The sequence below is a fragment of the Bufo gargarizans genome, chromosome 4 (genome assembly GCF_014858855.1).
Source record: "Bufo gargarizans isolate SCDJY-AF-19 chromosome 4, ASM1485885v1, whole genome shotgun sequence".
NCBI classification, from domain to species: domain Eukaryota; kingdom Metazoa; phylum Chordata; class Amphibia; order Anura; family Bufonidae; genus Bufo; species Bufo gargarizans.
In genome coordinates this window covers 489,978,444-489,994,102 of record NC_058083.1, presented here as the reverse complement: position 1 = coordinate 489,994,102, position 15,659 = coordinate 489,978,444, and the positions used below count along the sequence as shown (strand labels likewise).

General features: G+C 55.8%; 1 protein-coding gene across 1 annotated transcript in view; it reads left to right on the top strand.

Annotated features, from left to right (window-relative positions):
- GTF2A1L (general transcription factor IIA subunit 1 like) overlaps nt 1-15,659 on the top strand; it is a 75,317-nt gene that overhangs the window by 58,097 nt on the left and 1,561 nt on the right. The gene's annotated exons all lie outside the window — the stretch shown is intronic.

Below are 15,659 nucleotides of genomic sequence, written 5' to 3'. Positions count from 1 at the left end.
GGTTTCCGTGTTGAGTCCGCCGAGGGGGTGGTCATGCTGCGCCTGAACTAATCGGAGGGTGAGTATGTGCTTCAGCCCCAACCCCCTCCCCCACCCCCCCACCTCCACTTAGTAAGCTGGGCCTTTGGGGGGGGGCACCTCTCCTTCTTGGGGTCTCCCCCGCTCTCCTCTCAGGGGGGTCGCCATTCTGGAGCCTTTTTTAATGGTGTCGGCCCCTTTAAGACGGCCGGTTTCGGCCCTCGCTCTCCCTACCTCGGTGGCTGTGTCCCCTCCTCTGCCTTCCCTCGGCGCTGGCTGTTTGTTAGCCGCTTCCGCCTCCTGCGCTGGCGGGCGGGGGCCTGCCGGCGGCGGCGCTTTTCTCCTCCGGCGGCACCCTGGCATACTAGAGGCCGCGGCTTTTGCCTGGCCTAGGCCGCGGTCACGTGGGCGGGCGTCGTCTCCGCCTCCTGGGCTTCCCGGGCTTCCTCTCTGCCTCTCCCCTTGTGGGCGTTCCTCCGGAGGCCTCTCTTCTTTCCGCCCAATCCTGCGCCAGCGCGGGCTGCTAGGGGGGCGGTTCTTCTGCCGGACGCTCTCTCTCTCTCCTTCTGCCTGAGCTGTGCGGCCGCGTGCGTCCTCACTCTGTGCGCTCCGGATCCTCCAGCTTCGGTTTTTTCTGGGACACAGCACCATTGGTCGTGGTAGGCAGCCTCTGGCTGACTCCTTCCTCTTCTTTTCAGGTTCCACCACCGAGAGGCCATCATGTCTTCCTCTGGTCAGGCCCCCACTCCCCCTGCCGCCATTTCCACTCATTACGCCTGCTCTGTGTGTAGCAGGAAGTTCCCATGCGGCCAGCCTACGTCCCTCTGTGTGCAGTGCCTCACCCCCGGGCCCGCCCAGTCCGCTCCTGCGGCCTCTACCTTGTCAGTTCTCCCGGAATGGGCTGCTACCCTGTCCCAGGCCATAGGTAGCCTTGCTAGCCTCTCCCAATCCCTGGCGCAGTCTCTGGACAGTCTCCCTGCCCAGATTGCGGCCGCCTCTGGCAGGGCCTCTACCGCTGGTGATACGCCTGGCGACAGTTCCCAGCCTCGCTCCGGCTCTCGGTCCCGCAAACGACCACGTACGGTCTCGGCTGGGTCTCACTCCTCCTCAGTTTCCCCGGATCACTCCCCGGCTAGGTCTGAGTCCGGTGAGATTTCTTCTTCAGCCGCTTCCGCCGCTCCTGGGGACTCCTCCGCTTCAGATTCTGAATCTGAGCGGTGTTCGGCGATGTCGGCAGCAGTGCAGGATCTCATCAGAGCCGTGCGGGACGCACTCCACGTGCAGGATGTCCCCTCGTCCTCCTCCATGGAGGCAGTGTCCTTCCGACGCTCTAAGCGGTCCACTGTGGTTTTTCCCAATCACGAGGATCTGGACGCTCTCCTTGCCAGGGAATGGCGTCACCCTGATCGGCGCCTTCATCTCACCAAGGCTTCTGATGTTCCTTATCCTTTCTCTGAGGATTCGGTCAATCTCTGGACGATGCCCCCCCTGGTGGATCCTCAGGTCGCTCGTCTGGCGAAGGCTACTACGCTTCCCCTGGCTGATGCGGCTTCCTTGTCGGATCCCGCTGATAAACGGGTCGACTCCTTGGCCAAGTCCGTTTTCATCGCAGCGGGCGCCGCCATCCGTCCTGCGTTTGCCGCCTCTTGGGTCGCCAAGGCATGCGCCGTTTGGGCAAAGCAGCTTCTCCGTGCTTTACCTGCTGACTCTGAGCAGGGGGACTTGGCAGTGCTTGCCTCCCAGATCTATCAGGCCTCCAAGTTTCTTTGTGACGCCTCTATGGAATCGGCTCGCCGCTCTGGGCGCGCGGCCGCCAACTCTGTGGCTATCCGCCGCACCATCTGGCTTCGTTCCTGGGCGGCGGACGCCGCCTCTAAGAAGGCTCTTATCTCTCTTCCCTTTCTTGGTGGAAAGCTCTTTGGGAAACGCTTAGAGGAGCTCATCTCCGAGGCCACTGGAGGTAAGAGTTCTCTTCTTCCTCAGAATCAGCCTCGCCGCCGTCGTTTCCCCGGATCGTCCTCCCGGACGCAGTCCTTTCGGTCCTTTCGGGCCCCTCCTGCCCGATCTGACAAGAAGCCTTCCAGGCCTTCCTTCAAGTCCAGGCCCTCTTGGCACGCCAAACCCAAGCCCGCTCGTCCCCAGCCCACTAAGCCTCCTTCAGCATGACTCGATCCCCGTCATGGTGGGAGGGCGCCTGCTCGTCTTTCGGGATGTTTGGCGGGCAAACGTAGAAGACGCTTGGGTTCTCGAGGTGGTCTCTTCGGGGTACAAAATCGAATTCACCGACCTCCCACCCAGTCGGTTCTTCTTGACGTCCCCCCCCATGTCTCCCGCCCGGGCAGACAGTTTTTTTCAGGCCATTCATTCCCTGCGCGCTCTGGGGGTCATCGTTCCGGTTCCAGAGTCAGAACGTTTTCGGGGCTTCTACTCGAACCTGTTCACCGTCCCCAAAAAGGACGGCTCACTCCGTCCTATCCTGGATCTGAAGGCGCTCAATCGGTTTGTCCGGGTCCGTCATTTCCGCATGGAGTCCCTCCGGTCCGTGATCGCCTCCCTGGAGTTGGGCGAGTTCCTGTCGTCGGTCGACATTCAGGATGCCTATCTCCACGTTCCCATCGCCCTCTCCCATCAAAGGTTCCTTCGCTTCGCGGTGGGTTCGCTTCATTTCCAATTTGTAGCCCTTCCCTTCGGTCTGGCCTCCGCACCAAGGGTTTTCACCAAGGTGTTAGCTCCCCTAGTGGCTCTTCTTCGTGCCAGGGGGGTCGCCCTGGTGCCTTACCTGGACGACCTTCTGATTCGGGCCCCGTCTCCCGAGGACAATCTGTCCAGCCTGAGCATCACCCTCTCGGCTCTTGCTCGGTTCGGGTGGCTTGTCAACCACTCCAAGTCCTCCCTTGTCCCACGCCAGAAGATGCTCTTTCTGGGAATGCTGTTCGATACTCGCCTCGGGCGGGTGTTCCTTCCCCCGGAGAAGGTGTCTTCTCTTCATGCGGGGGTACATCTTCTCCGCAGGCCGTCCTCTCTGACCATCAGGACGTGTATGCGCGTCCTGGGGAGGATGGTGGCCTCATTCGAAGCCATTCCTTATTCCCAATTCCACTCTCGGGACCTGCAGATGTTCATCCTGTCCAGGTGGGACAAGTCCCCGGAGGGTCTCGAGCGCCTCGTTCGTCTCCCTCCTCAGGTTTGTCTGGATCTCTCCTGGTGGTTGCTTCCCCGGACGGTGTCCCTGGGCCGGTCCTTCCTCCCCCCCAGTTGGCGCGTGATCACGACCGATGCCAGCCTCTCGGGATGGGGAGCGGTGTTCGAGTCCCTCACGGTTCAGGGTCTGTGGTCTGTTCAGGAATCTTCCCTGCAGATCAACGTTCTCGAACTCAGGGCGATTTTCTTAGCACTGTCGCACTGGACTTCCCGTCTGCGCGGCCTCCCGATCCGGATTCAAACGGACAACTCCACCGCCGTGGCTTATCTGAATCATCAGGGGGGCACCAGGAGCGTGATGGCCCTGCGAGAGGCCTCTCAGATCCTGCGATGGGCGGAGGAACACGTTCCCGTTCTCTCCGCCGTCCACATTCCCGGGGTCGACAATTGGGCGGCAGACTTTCTCAGTCGTCAGCTCGTCGACCCGGGCGAATGGTCTCTCCACCCGGAAGTGTTTCATCAACTGTGTCTCCGGTGGGGAGTTCCGGACGTGGATCTCTTCGCGTCTCGCCTGAATCACAGACTTCCGCGCTATGTTGCGCGGTCCAGGGATCCGCAAGCTCTTGCGGTCGATGCCCTGGTTCTGCCTTGGTCCCAGTTCGACCTTCTGTATCTCTTTCCGCCCATCCCTCTTCTGCCTCGAGTGCTCAAGCGTCTCAAGGCGGCCCGGGTGCCGGCGATTCTGGTGGCCCCAGATTGGCCCCGCAGGGCGTGGTACGCAGATCTCGTGTTCCTGCTCGCCGACGTTCCATGGCGTCTTCCCCTGCGTCGCGATCTCCTTTCGCAGGGCCCTCTGTTCCACCCGAATTTACCGCAGCTTCGTTTGACGGCGTGGCTGTTGAGACCGCGATCCTGAAGGCCCGTGGTCTCTCGGACTCTGTCGTTCAGACGATGCTTCGCGCTCGGAAGCCCCAGTCGGCCCGTATTTACTATCGGACCTGGAGGGCGTATTTTGCTTGGTGCGAGTCCGCACGTTCTCGTCCTCTCCTTTTTTCGGTCCCTAATATTCTGGCCTTTCTTCAGGCTGGTTTTGATAAGGGGCTTCGCCTGGCTTCTCTCAGGGGGCAGATTTCTGCCCTTTCGGTCCTTTTTCAACGTTCTGTGGCCACGCGGGCTCAGGTTAAGACTTTTCTGCAGGGTGTCGCTCGCCGAGCCCCTCCTTTTCGTCCTCCGGTGGAGCCGTGGGACCTGAATCTTGTTCTTGATGCTCTTCAGTCCTCTCCTTTTGAGCCCTTGGCAGACATCTCTCTGTCGTTTGTGTCATTTAAGGTTGCCTTCCTTGTGGCTATCACCTCTATCCGTCGGGTTTCCGAACTGGCGGCGCTTTCCTGCCGGTCGCCTTTTCTGGTGTTCCATCGGGACAAGGTCGTTTTGCGTCCCGTTCCTTCTTTTCTCCCTAAGGTTGTCACCCCGTTTCACATCAATGAGGAGATTATCCTTCCTTCCTTCTGCCCTAATCCTTCTCACCCTCGGGAGAAGTCTCTCCATTGCCTGGATGTTGTTCGGGCTCTCCGCTGGTACCTTCGCCTCACGGAACCCTTCCGTCGTTCGGATTCTCTTTTCCTGGTTCCGGCGGGTCCTCGTAAAGGTCTGCCTGCCTCCAAGGCCACCATCTCTCGCTGGGTTCGGTCGGCTGTCAAGGAGGCCTACGCCGCGAAGGGTCGCGCTCCCCCTTCCAGGTTGACCGCTCATTCGACTAGGGCAGTCGGAGCTTCCTGGGCGGTGCGTCATCAGGCTTCGGCTGCCCAGCTTTGCCGGGCCGCCACCTGGGCGTCAGTTCACACTTTTGCTAAATTCTACCACATTCATTCCCTGGCTTCTGCTGATGCCAGCCTGGGGCGTAAGGTTCTGCAGGCAGCGGTGCTTTAGGTTGCCGTCTGGCGATCTTCTTCCCTCCCTCAGGGACTGCTTTGGGACGTCCCATGGTGCTGTGTCCCCCAATGCCACGCACGAGAAAAATGGATTTTTTGTACTCACCGTAAAATCCTTTTCTCGTAGTAGGCATTGGGGGACACAGATCCCTCCCTTTCCTTGGAGCATTTGTTCTTGTTCGTGGTTCCGGCGTTTGCTTGTGGTTGTCGGGTTCCCCAGTTCAAGACTTGTTGGCACTCCGTTTCTTTTTGGTTCAGGTGTGGCGTTCCTACTGCTTTTGGTACTGACTGAGTTGTTCTGGCTCTAGCAGAGGGGTATAGCCCACCTGGGTGGAGCCAACACTTTTTTGTTTCTAGTGTCAGCCTCCTAGTGGCAGCTGGGCATATACCCATGGTGCTGTGTCCCCCAATGCCTACTACGAGAAAAGGATTTTACGGTGAGTACAAAAAATCCATTTTTTTCATTTTTTGCTAATGTGTAGGGACTGCGATGGGGAACATTTTCTTCTAATATAGTTTATTTACAGAAGTCATACATTTATAGTAGAAAACATGCCCAGAAATGTCCCTTAGCAGAGATCTCTAAATGAGCATTGCTAAGGTACATTTGTTTTCCTTGTACAGTACAATGCAGTACTGACTGGGAAGACGGGATGGGCTGGCTGCTGCTGGGCGTCTGTCCTCGCTGCTTTCTCACATAGTGTACAATATATTAATATCTATACTTTAACTATATATTAACCTCCCTGCTATTTCTCACTGATCAGCGTGGCCAATGCTGTGAGTGATTTTGGTGTATGCCCAGCGCGCCAGGAGATACATGACAGCGAGCAGTAAGCGCTTACTATTGTCAATGCACGGAGGCAGGTAGAAGCTATTCTACAGTTTATAGGGACAGTTATATACTATACTATATATTATGTACTATATTTATCCCTGTATACAGTAAAATAGCTTCTCATTGCATTGACAATGGCGCGTGCTTACTGCTCACCATCATGCATCTCCTAGCAGCTGGTTAGTTACTTAACGTGCCGGGAATACAGCAGAATAACTGTCTGACAACGTTGGCCACGCTGATCAGTGAGAAATAGCAGGGAGATGAATATATATTTATGGTATATATAATAATACATTGTACACTGTGAGGGCAGCAGCCCCCAGCCAGTCATCCCAGTCAGTACTGCATTGTACTGTACTAGCAATACGGATATGCCTTAGCAATGCTCATTTAGCGAGCACTATTAGGGGACATTTCTGGGCAAGTTTTCTAGTATAAATGTACGATTTCTCTAAATAAGCTATATTAGAAAAAGGTTCCTGTGACGAATACTGCACCTTGCGGCCCCGCCTGACGTCAACTACGTCTAGCTCACAAGATACGGTTTAGTCACTGGTTTCCAAGTCGTGACGTTACACCCTCCCTGGGGGCACGTAAGGTCAGCTTGATACAGTTTATACAGACTCCTCCTGTCCACGCGGGCACAGAGAGGCAGGGGGGTGAGAGACGGTGGTCCACGTGGCCTCCAGCGTAACTTCACACTCGCTCGCAACCCTGACAAGCTGAGAGCCTTTTCACTGCCCCAGTGAAACAGAGCTCTCTCAGCCCGGTAGACTGCCACCATTTCTCGTGCTTTTTTCCATTGGGGGACACAGACCATGGGTATAGCTTAGAGGTATTAGTAGGAGGGACACTATGCAAATGAAAGAGCTCCTCCTCCTCGGGCTATACCCCCAGACTCCACCAGGAGGAACTCAGTCTTTGCTTAGTGTCTGGTGAAGGAGGTTGACACTCTCTGATTCTACTCCTTTTTGTTATTTTTATTCTAGATGGGGACACAGGTCGGCATGGCGCCTTCCTGGTCCCCCGTGGAGTGCCCGCCGCCGTCTTTGGGACGTTGCCTGGCTGCCTCCATTTCCCCCCAAGAAGATAAGTGGATCCGGGCTCGACCTGTTAGCTCCGGCATCCCACCAGCTGCTGGGACGCCTGCTGCCTACCCTCCTCCAGAGCACTGTTCTCCTGGATTGGAGTCAGAAGTCTGAAGAGGCGCATCCCTGCTGGTCTGGACATCGAGGGAGCATGCTGAGCAGATAAGTGTTGCAATCCCTCCCCCTCCCTCTGTGTCTATTTGTCTGTGGCTGCCTGGGTGAGCTTGAAGAAGGATCCTGATGGGGCACTTTCTTCATTTTGGCACTGGAGTACTGGCATCTCTTCCCCTTAAACTGGGCTTCAGCGCTTCTCTCGTCGGGCCTTGGCTGCTGCGCTCCCTCAGCGCCCGCCGGCAGGCCGCTCCTCCACGTGGTGCGCTTATTTTCGCGCATATTTTCGCGCTCGCGCATATTTTCGCGCGCTTTTTTCGCGCCATAATGACGCGTTAGGGGAGGCGGAGCCTCGGCATGCCGCTCTGACTCTCCTTACACCGGAGACTCTGTTTGCTCATGGCCGTGCAGCTCCTCATCACTCTACTCCGTTTTGTGCCAGGCAAGCTGGTAGCTCAGTGGTACTGCTGCTGTTGCCCCATGTCCAGGCTTTCTGAGTTCAAAGCCCCTTTCAGCCTTCAAAAATTGTTTATATTATTCTAGATGGGGACACAGGTCGGCATGGCGCCTTCCTGGTCCCCCGTGGAATGCCCGCTGCCGTCCTTGGACGCTGCCTGGCTGCCTCCATTGCCCCCCAAAGAAGACAAGTGGATCCGGGCTCGACCTGCAGCTCCGGTATCCCACCAGCTACTGGGGGGGGGGGGGAATTTGGCCGGCGGCAGAGTCTCGCCTTCCAATCAACTTTCTGGAATTGAGGGCGATTTTTTCCGCTCTCTCTCTCCTATTGGACCTCTCTCCTTGCGGGCCTCCCAGTGCGGGTTCAAACGGGCAATGCCGCGGCCGTGGCCTATATCGACCATCAGGACGGGACCCGCAGCCGGATGGTGATGCAGGAGGTGAAGTGAATTCTGACGTGGGCGGAGACTCACGTTCCGGTGTTGTCAGCAGTTTGCATTCCAGGAATGGACAACTGGACAGCGGACTTTCTAAGCCACAACACGGTGGATCCAAGCGAGTGGTCTCTGCATCCAGAAGGGTTCGAAGAAATCTGCCACAGATGGGACCGTCCGGATGTGGACTTAATGGCGTCCGGGTTCAACAACAAGATCCCAGTGGTCCTGGCTCGCGCCCGAGATCCGGAGGCGTACGGATGGATGCGCAGGTGTCTCCGTGGCAGGACTTCAGCCGCCTCTGTTTTCCTCTCCTACCAAAGGGTCTACGCCAGTTCGAGGCGGAAGGGACTCCGACCGTTCTCATCACCCCAGAGTGGCCTCGCCGCGCGTGGTTTTTCGGACGTGGCTCGGTTGCTGGCGGACGCCCCATGGCCTCTTCCCGACGGACAGGACTTACTGTCTCAGGGCCCGTTCTTCCACCGGAATTTGCGGTCTCTTCGTTTACCGGCGTGACTGTTGAAACCGCCATCCTGATAAAGATGGGGTTCTCGGATTCAGTGGTTAGGACCATGATCAGTCCGGGGAAGTCTTCTTCCTCCCGGATTTACTATCGTACCTGGATGGCCTTCCTATCCTTTTTTGAGGGTTCGGGGTTCCCTCCCCTTCGGTTTTCCATCTTGATGGTACTGTCTTTTCTTCAGTCTGGGCTTGTGCAGGGACTGTCGCTTAGTTCCCTGTAAGGTCAGGTTTCGGCGCGGGCTGTCAGAGGTCCCTTGCTCTTAAGGGTCCGGTGGTGACCTTTCTTCGGGGGTGGCGCATTCGGTTCCCCGTATGTTCCCCCTTTGTCTCCTTGGGATCTCAATTTGGTTCTGCGCGCTCTGCAGTCGGCTCCCTTCGAGCCTTTGAGGAGGGTCTCTCTGACTGTTCTCATCTGGACTTCCTTGTGACCATAGCTTCTTATACAGCTACATAGCGTAGTGATTAAAGTTCTGGGCTATTATGCAGTGGCTGTGAGTTCACGTCCCATCACGAGCTTTTAGGTCAGACTGGTGTCGAAGCTGGCCGCTCTTTCCTATCAGGAGCCTTAATGGTTTTCCTCCAGGATTAAGTTGTGCTCCGTCCAGTCCCCTTCTTTTTGCCCAGGGTGGTCTCTCCCTTCCGCCTTGATGAGGATCTTGTCCTGCCTTCCTTTTGTCCTTCTCCGGCTAACCCCAAGGAACGCACTCTGCATTCCCTGGATGTTGTACGGGTCCTGAAGGTGTGTCTCGCGGCTACTGCTTCCGTCCGCCGTTCTTGGCGCTCTGGATCTGCTTGGCTATTTCCGCGGCATGCCGCTCTGACTCTCCTTACACCGGAGACTCTGTTTGCTCATGGCCGTGCAGCTCCTCATCACTCTACTCCGTTTTGTGCCAGGCAAGCTGGTAGCTCAGTGGTACTGCTGCTGTTGCCCCATGTCCAGGCTTTCTGAGTTCAAAGCCCCTTTCAGCCTTCAAAAATTGTTTATATTATTCTAGATGGGGACACAGGTCGGCATGGCGCCTTCCTGGTCCCCCGTGGAATGCCCGCTGCCGTCCTTGGACGCTGCCTGGCTGCCTCCATTGCCCCCCAAAGAAGACAAGTGGATCCGGGCTCGACCTGCAGCTCCGGTATCCCACCAGCTACTGGGTCTCCTGCTGCCACCCTCCACCAGAACACTGCACTCCTGGACAAGGAGTCAGAAGCCTGATGAGGTGCATCCCTGCTGGTCCTGGAGTCGAGGGAGAAGTTCTGCAGGAGCAGATAAGTATTACCTGCATCCCTGCCTTACCCCCCTCCTCCACCCCTCCTCCACGTCCCTGGGGGCCTGCGGTCCCCGCTTGGGCATCTGCCATGTCCAGCGCGGCCGCTAAATTGGTCTTAGTCACCAAGGCAACCATGTCCTTTAATCCTGTGGCGCTAACGACTCCATCTCTCTCAGTGGTCCCCACAGTGGGTGACTGACTACGAAGAGGCAGCGTGAGCGGCAGCATCCCACCTCGGATGTCTCTGTCTCTCCACCCCCCTCACCTCGCCGGTGGCGCTTGCGGACTGCTCTTCCCCCTCCCTAGGGAGAGTACTCCGAAGGAGAATTATCCGGCTCGGACGAGCCACGTCCTTTTTGGACTATAGGGCATTTTCAAATCCTGTGACGCCAACCACCTCTCTAAGTGGTTTTCCACAGAAGACGCCCGAATACTAACAGGGAGCGTGAGCAGCAGCATCCCTCCTCGGATGGCTCTGGCTCTCCCCCCCCCCCCCCCCCCCCCTCGTCTAGAGGCGCGTTCGGGCAACTCTCCCCTCCCTTAGGGAGTGCAAGTCTGAAGGAGAATTTCCGGCTCTGATTAGGTCATGGAGCGGGACCCCTCGCCTAAGCTCTCCACCAGGGTGGCTGACTTAGTGGTGACTGTCCGAGACACCTTTATTCTCCAAGGGGATTCTCCTCCTTCCACTGGTCAGGAGTTCCCCCTTTTTCCGTCCAGGCAGTCGGAGACTACCATGTTCCCGGTCCATGAGGGATTTTTCCGCGGTCATGTCCAGGGCCTGGGGTGGTCTTAATAAGGTTCTCGACCACCCAGCGCATGAATATACTTTCCTTTCCCTGCTGACGGCGAGGAGAGGTGTCTCCTCCCCCTAAGGTGGATCCTCCGGTGGCCGGATTAGCCAATTATGTGGCCCTTCCTGTCTTAGTCAGTTCCTCTTTCCAGGATGCTGTAGACAGACGCATAGACTCTCTTCCAGGTCCTTTTTTTTCGCTGGCAGCGCGTCCCTGTGACCTACCTTTCACTCAGCAGGGGTAGCCAGTGCTCTCTCGGTGTGGTTACAACACCACCACCAGGAACTGGCGGTACGAGATGCGGCTACTAACACACTGGAGTTGGTTCTCCAGATGTCTCAGGCTTCTAACATTCTTTGCGAAGCTTCTAGGGACATTGTTTCCCTCTTTGCCCGCAGGTTGGCCATCTCTGTCACTCAGCGCGAAGAGATCTGATTGAAGGTGTGGGACGCTGACGCCTCCACCAAGCGTTCCCTTGCTAATCTCCCCTTTGGGGTTTCCAGGCCTTGTGGGGATCAGCTGGACGAGTTCGTCTCTGCATGCCTTTTGCCGTTTCTCATCTGGTAGGCCGTCGCCTGCTTCCTCCGCCGGGGGTCTCAGGTCGCCCGCAAAGAGGCCTTCCTTTGCACCAGCCTTCCCGGCACTAGAGGGCCCAGTCAGCCCGCCCTGCTGCTCCTAGGCCTATCACATGTCCCGATTGCGGAATCCCACTATTGATTCCTGCGCTTCGCCATTATGGGTCGACACTGTCAGTTTGTCGCCCTTCCTTCGGGTTGGCGACCACCCCGCGGGTCCTTGCCACGGTCCTGGACCGCTCATGGCGCTTCTTCGTACCAGGGGCATTCCTTTGCTGCCCTGTCGGGACGATATCCGGATAGAGGCCCCCCTCTCTACCGCAGACCACGGACAGCGTCCGGATCACTGTTCAGACCCTGGAACGGTTCGGCTGCCTGGTAACTTTCCCAAACTCCTGCCTCTTCCCGTCCCAGAGGCTCTCCTTCCGGAGGGTGATTTTGGACACCTCGGCTGCCAAAGTATTCTACCAGCCTTCAAGTCCTCCCAGGTCCAGGGGGCAGTGTCGCATCTGCTGCGCTCCCCGTGCCTCTCCATTCGGGAATACTTGCAGGTCCTGGGTCTTATGGTAGCCTCTTTCGAGGCCTTTCCATATGCCCAGTTTCACACTCGCCTGGCGCAACAGGAGATCCTTTACCTTTCAGCGGGTTCGGGCAGTTCTCCCCTGGTGGCTGTTCCCAAAGAACCTGAGGTCGGGGAGTTCCTTTCTCGCATTCTCCTGGACGATCGCCGCCACCGATGCCAGCATCCTGGGTTGGGGGGCGTTTTCCAGTCTCGCACGGTTCAAGGAATTTGGCCGGCGGCAGAGTCTCGCCTTCCAATCAACTTTCTGGAATTGAGGGCGATTTTTTCCGCTCTCTCTCTCCTATTGGACCTCTCTCCTTGCGGGCCTCCCAGTGCGGGTTCAAACGGGCAATGCCGCGGCCGTGGCCTATATCGACCATCAGGACGGGACCCGCAGCCGGATGGTGATGCAGGAGGTGAAGTGAATTCTGACGTGGGCGGAGACTCACGTTCCGGTGTTGTCAGCAGTTTGCATTCCAGGAATGGACAACTGGACAGCGGACTTTCTAAGCCACAACACGGTGGATCCAAGCGAGTGGTCTCTGCATCCAGAAGGGTTCGAAGAAATCTGCCACAGATGGGACCGTCCGGATGTGGACTTAATGGCGTCCGGGTTCAACAACAAGATCCCAGTGGTCCTGGCTCGCGCCCGAGATCCGGAGGCGTACGGATGGATGCGCAGGTGTCTCCGTGGCAGGACTTCAGCCTCCTCTGTTTTCCTCTCCTACCAAAGGGTCTACGCCAGTTCGAGGCGGAAGGGACTCCGACCGTTCTCATCACCCCAGAGTGGCCTCGCCGCGCGTGGTTTTTCGGACGTGGCTCGGTTGCTGGCGGACGCCCCATGGCCTCTTCCCGACGGACAGGACTTACTGTCTCAGGGCCCGTTCTTCCACCGGAATTTGCGGTCTCTTCGTTTACCGGCGTGACTGTTGAAACCGCCATCCTGATAAAGATGGGGTTCTCGGATTCAGTGGTTAGGACCATGATCAGTCCGGGGAAGTCTTCTTCCTCCCGGATTTACTATCGTACCTGGATGGCCTTCCTATCCTTTTTTGAGGGTTCGGGGTTCCCTCCCCTTCGGTTTTCCATCTTGATGGTACTGTCTTTTCTTCAGTCTGGGCTTGTGCAGGGACTGTCGCTTAGTTCCCTGTAAGGTCAGGTTTCGGCGCGGGCTGTCAGAGGTCCCTTGCTCTTAAGGGTCCGGTGGTGACCTTTCTTCGGGGGTGGCGCATTCGGTTCCCCGTATGTTCCCCCTTTGTCTCCTTGGGATCTCAATTTGGTTCTGCGCGCTCTGCAGTCGGCTCCCTTCGAGCCTTTGAGGAGGGTCTCTCTGACTGTTCTCATCTGGACTTCCTTGTGACCATAGCTTCTGATACAGCTACATAGCGTAGTGATTAAAGTTCTGGGCTATTATGCAGTGGCTGTGAGTTCACGTCCCATCACGAGCTTTTAGGTCAGACTGGTGTCGAAGCTGGCCGCTCTTTCCTATCAGGAGCCTTAATGGTTTTCCTCCAGGATTAAGTTGTGCTCCGTCCAGTCCCCTTCTTTTTGCCCAGGGTGGTCTCTCCCTTCCGCCTTGATGAGGATCTTGTCCTGCCTTCCTTTTGTCCTTCTCCGGCTAACCCCAAGGAACGCACTCTGCATTCCCTGGATGTTGTACGGGTCCTGAAGGTGTGTCTCGCGGCTACTGCTTCCGTCCGCCGTTCTTGGCGCTCTGGATCTGCTTGGCTATTTCCGCGGCTTGTCACGCTTGTGGTGGAGTTCCCCCGGCTAGAATTGCCGCTCACTCCATTGGGGCGGAGGGGGCTTCCTGGGCAAGACGCAGTCGTGCCTCTGCGTCTCAGCTGTGTACGGCGGCCACCTGGTCGTCCTTGCATACCTTTGCAAATTTTTGTCAGTTGCATTCACTGGCTTCGGCTGATGCGGCTTTGGCCGCAGGGTTTTGCAGGCTGTGGTTCCTGTTTGACCGTTGGGGCGTTCCTCCTGGCGGTGCTGATATTTTTTCCCACCCCATGGACTGCTTTTGGACGTCCCATGGTCTGTGTCCCCCAATGGAAAAAAGCACGAGAAAAGGAGATTTTTGTGAAACTCACCTGTAAAATCTTTTTCTCGTCTTTTCCATTGGGGGACACAGCTCCCACCCATTATTCCTGTTGCAGGAGGGGTCTTTAGTTCGGTTTTTCTGTTTCTGGTTGGACCTTATGGCTTGGTCCGATGGTTTCCATGATTTTTTCTTGCTCCTTCTCCTACTGCTTGTGCAACGCCTGAGTTCCTCCTGGTGGAGTCTGGGGGTATAGCCCGAGGAGGAGGAGCTCTTTCATTTGCATAGTGTCCCTCCTACTAATACCTCTAAGCTATACCCATGGTCTGTGTCCCCCAATGGAAAAGACGAGAAAAAGATTTTACAGGTGAGTTTCACAAAAATCTCCTTTTCCTCGTTTTGATATAGGCCCGGTCCGCTAATGGGGTTATATAGGGTGAGAAACCAACCCGCAGTAGCGTATAATGCCGAAACACTGATGTGGGAATTCGTGGACCGAGATACAAGAACAGCACAAGATTAAATTATATATTTAATTGCCTTAAGGGCGCACTAGACAATACACGATATATGCAGAGAATATATACAGTGGTCGGATGTGCAAATACAGGTGGTATGATACAACAGAATTAAATAGAGCAAGGGTCAGTTGTGTAGTCCTTTGGGTTACGATGAGTTCTGGGGTGCTGTAATGCTTGACTGTAGTCACATGGGGACAGTGATGTCAGCTGTTTGTCCACGGTCCCTCCAAACACATTACTCAATGTGACCCCCTTTAGAAAAAGACCCTGGCCTCTGGCCTGCATGGGCCTTTTCACCTGTAGTCGGTCACACCCCTCCCTCCCTCTGGGAGGAGTCCACCCTCCCTTCCTTGTCCTGGTAGCCAAAGACCCACAACATCCATTTTGGACCATAGCTCCAGACCGGAAGGTCACAGGGAGATGGTTATGGGACCAATGGGTTTGCCTGTGTTCCGGCTACATATGGAGACTAAACATGGCGCTGTTATTAGGTTCCTGCTGGGAGATCTCTGTATATACCCTTCCCGTCACCCGACCCCCAAACTAGGACCAGGGGCTTGTCCGTCTTGGCCCCAGGGTCGCAGATATATAACTGGTTTATGCCTGTGATGGATGGGCAATTCATAATTCCCTATGAATACACGGTTACATCATGTCTTATGGATTTGAGGGATCTATGTAATAGCTGAGACCCCTGTAGGATAAGTTGGCCTCCGTGCTGGCTGAGTGAGGTGTGAATTGTATGCATGTGGCCTGCTTGAAACCCGGACCCCTGCAGAGTTCACTCCCTCTGCTATCTCACAGTAAATGGCTGGAATTAGATCATGGCTGGCATTAGATCATAATTCCACATTCCTCACCGTTCCCTATCTCTGTCCCTACATTAGTGCAAAAAAATAAATTAAAAATTAGTCATGACAGTTACACTCAAAATAAGTTTTCCAGGAATTAAAGTGTAACTGTTTTATTTTTATTTGCTTTTTGCTATTTGTTTATTAGAGCTAGGCATGTATACCTGAGTAAGTCTACTGTCACACTCGTGTTTTGGCTTTCCGTTTGTGAAATCCGTTCGGGGCTCTCACAAGCGGTCCAAAGCGGATCAGTTTGCATTCTAATGTATTCTGAATGGAAAAGGATCAGCTCAGAATGCATCAGTTCAGTGCCCATTCCGCTTTAGAGACTGACACCGTCCGTCTGATGAAACTGAGCTAAACGGATCCGTTTTCACTGACACAATCTGGCACAATAGAAAACTGGTCCGTCCTCCATTGACTTTCAGTGGTGTTCACGACTGATCTGTCTTGGCTATGTCAAAGATAATACAAACGGATCAGTTCTTAAAGGATGCAGAAGGTTGTATTATCT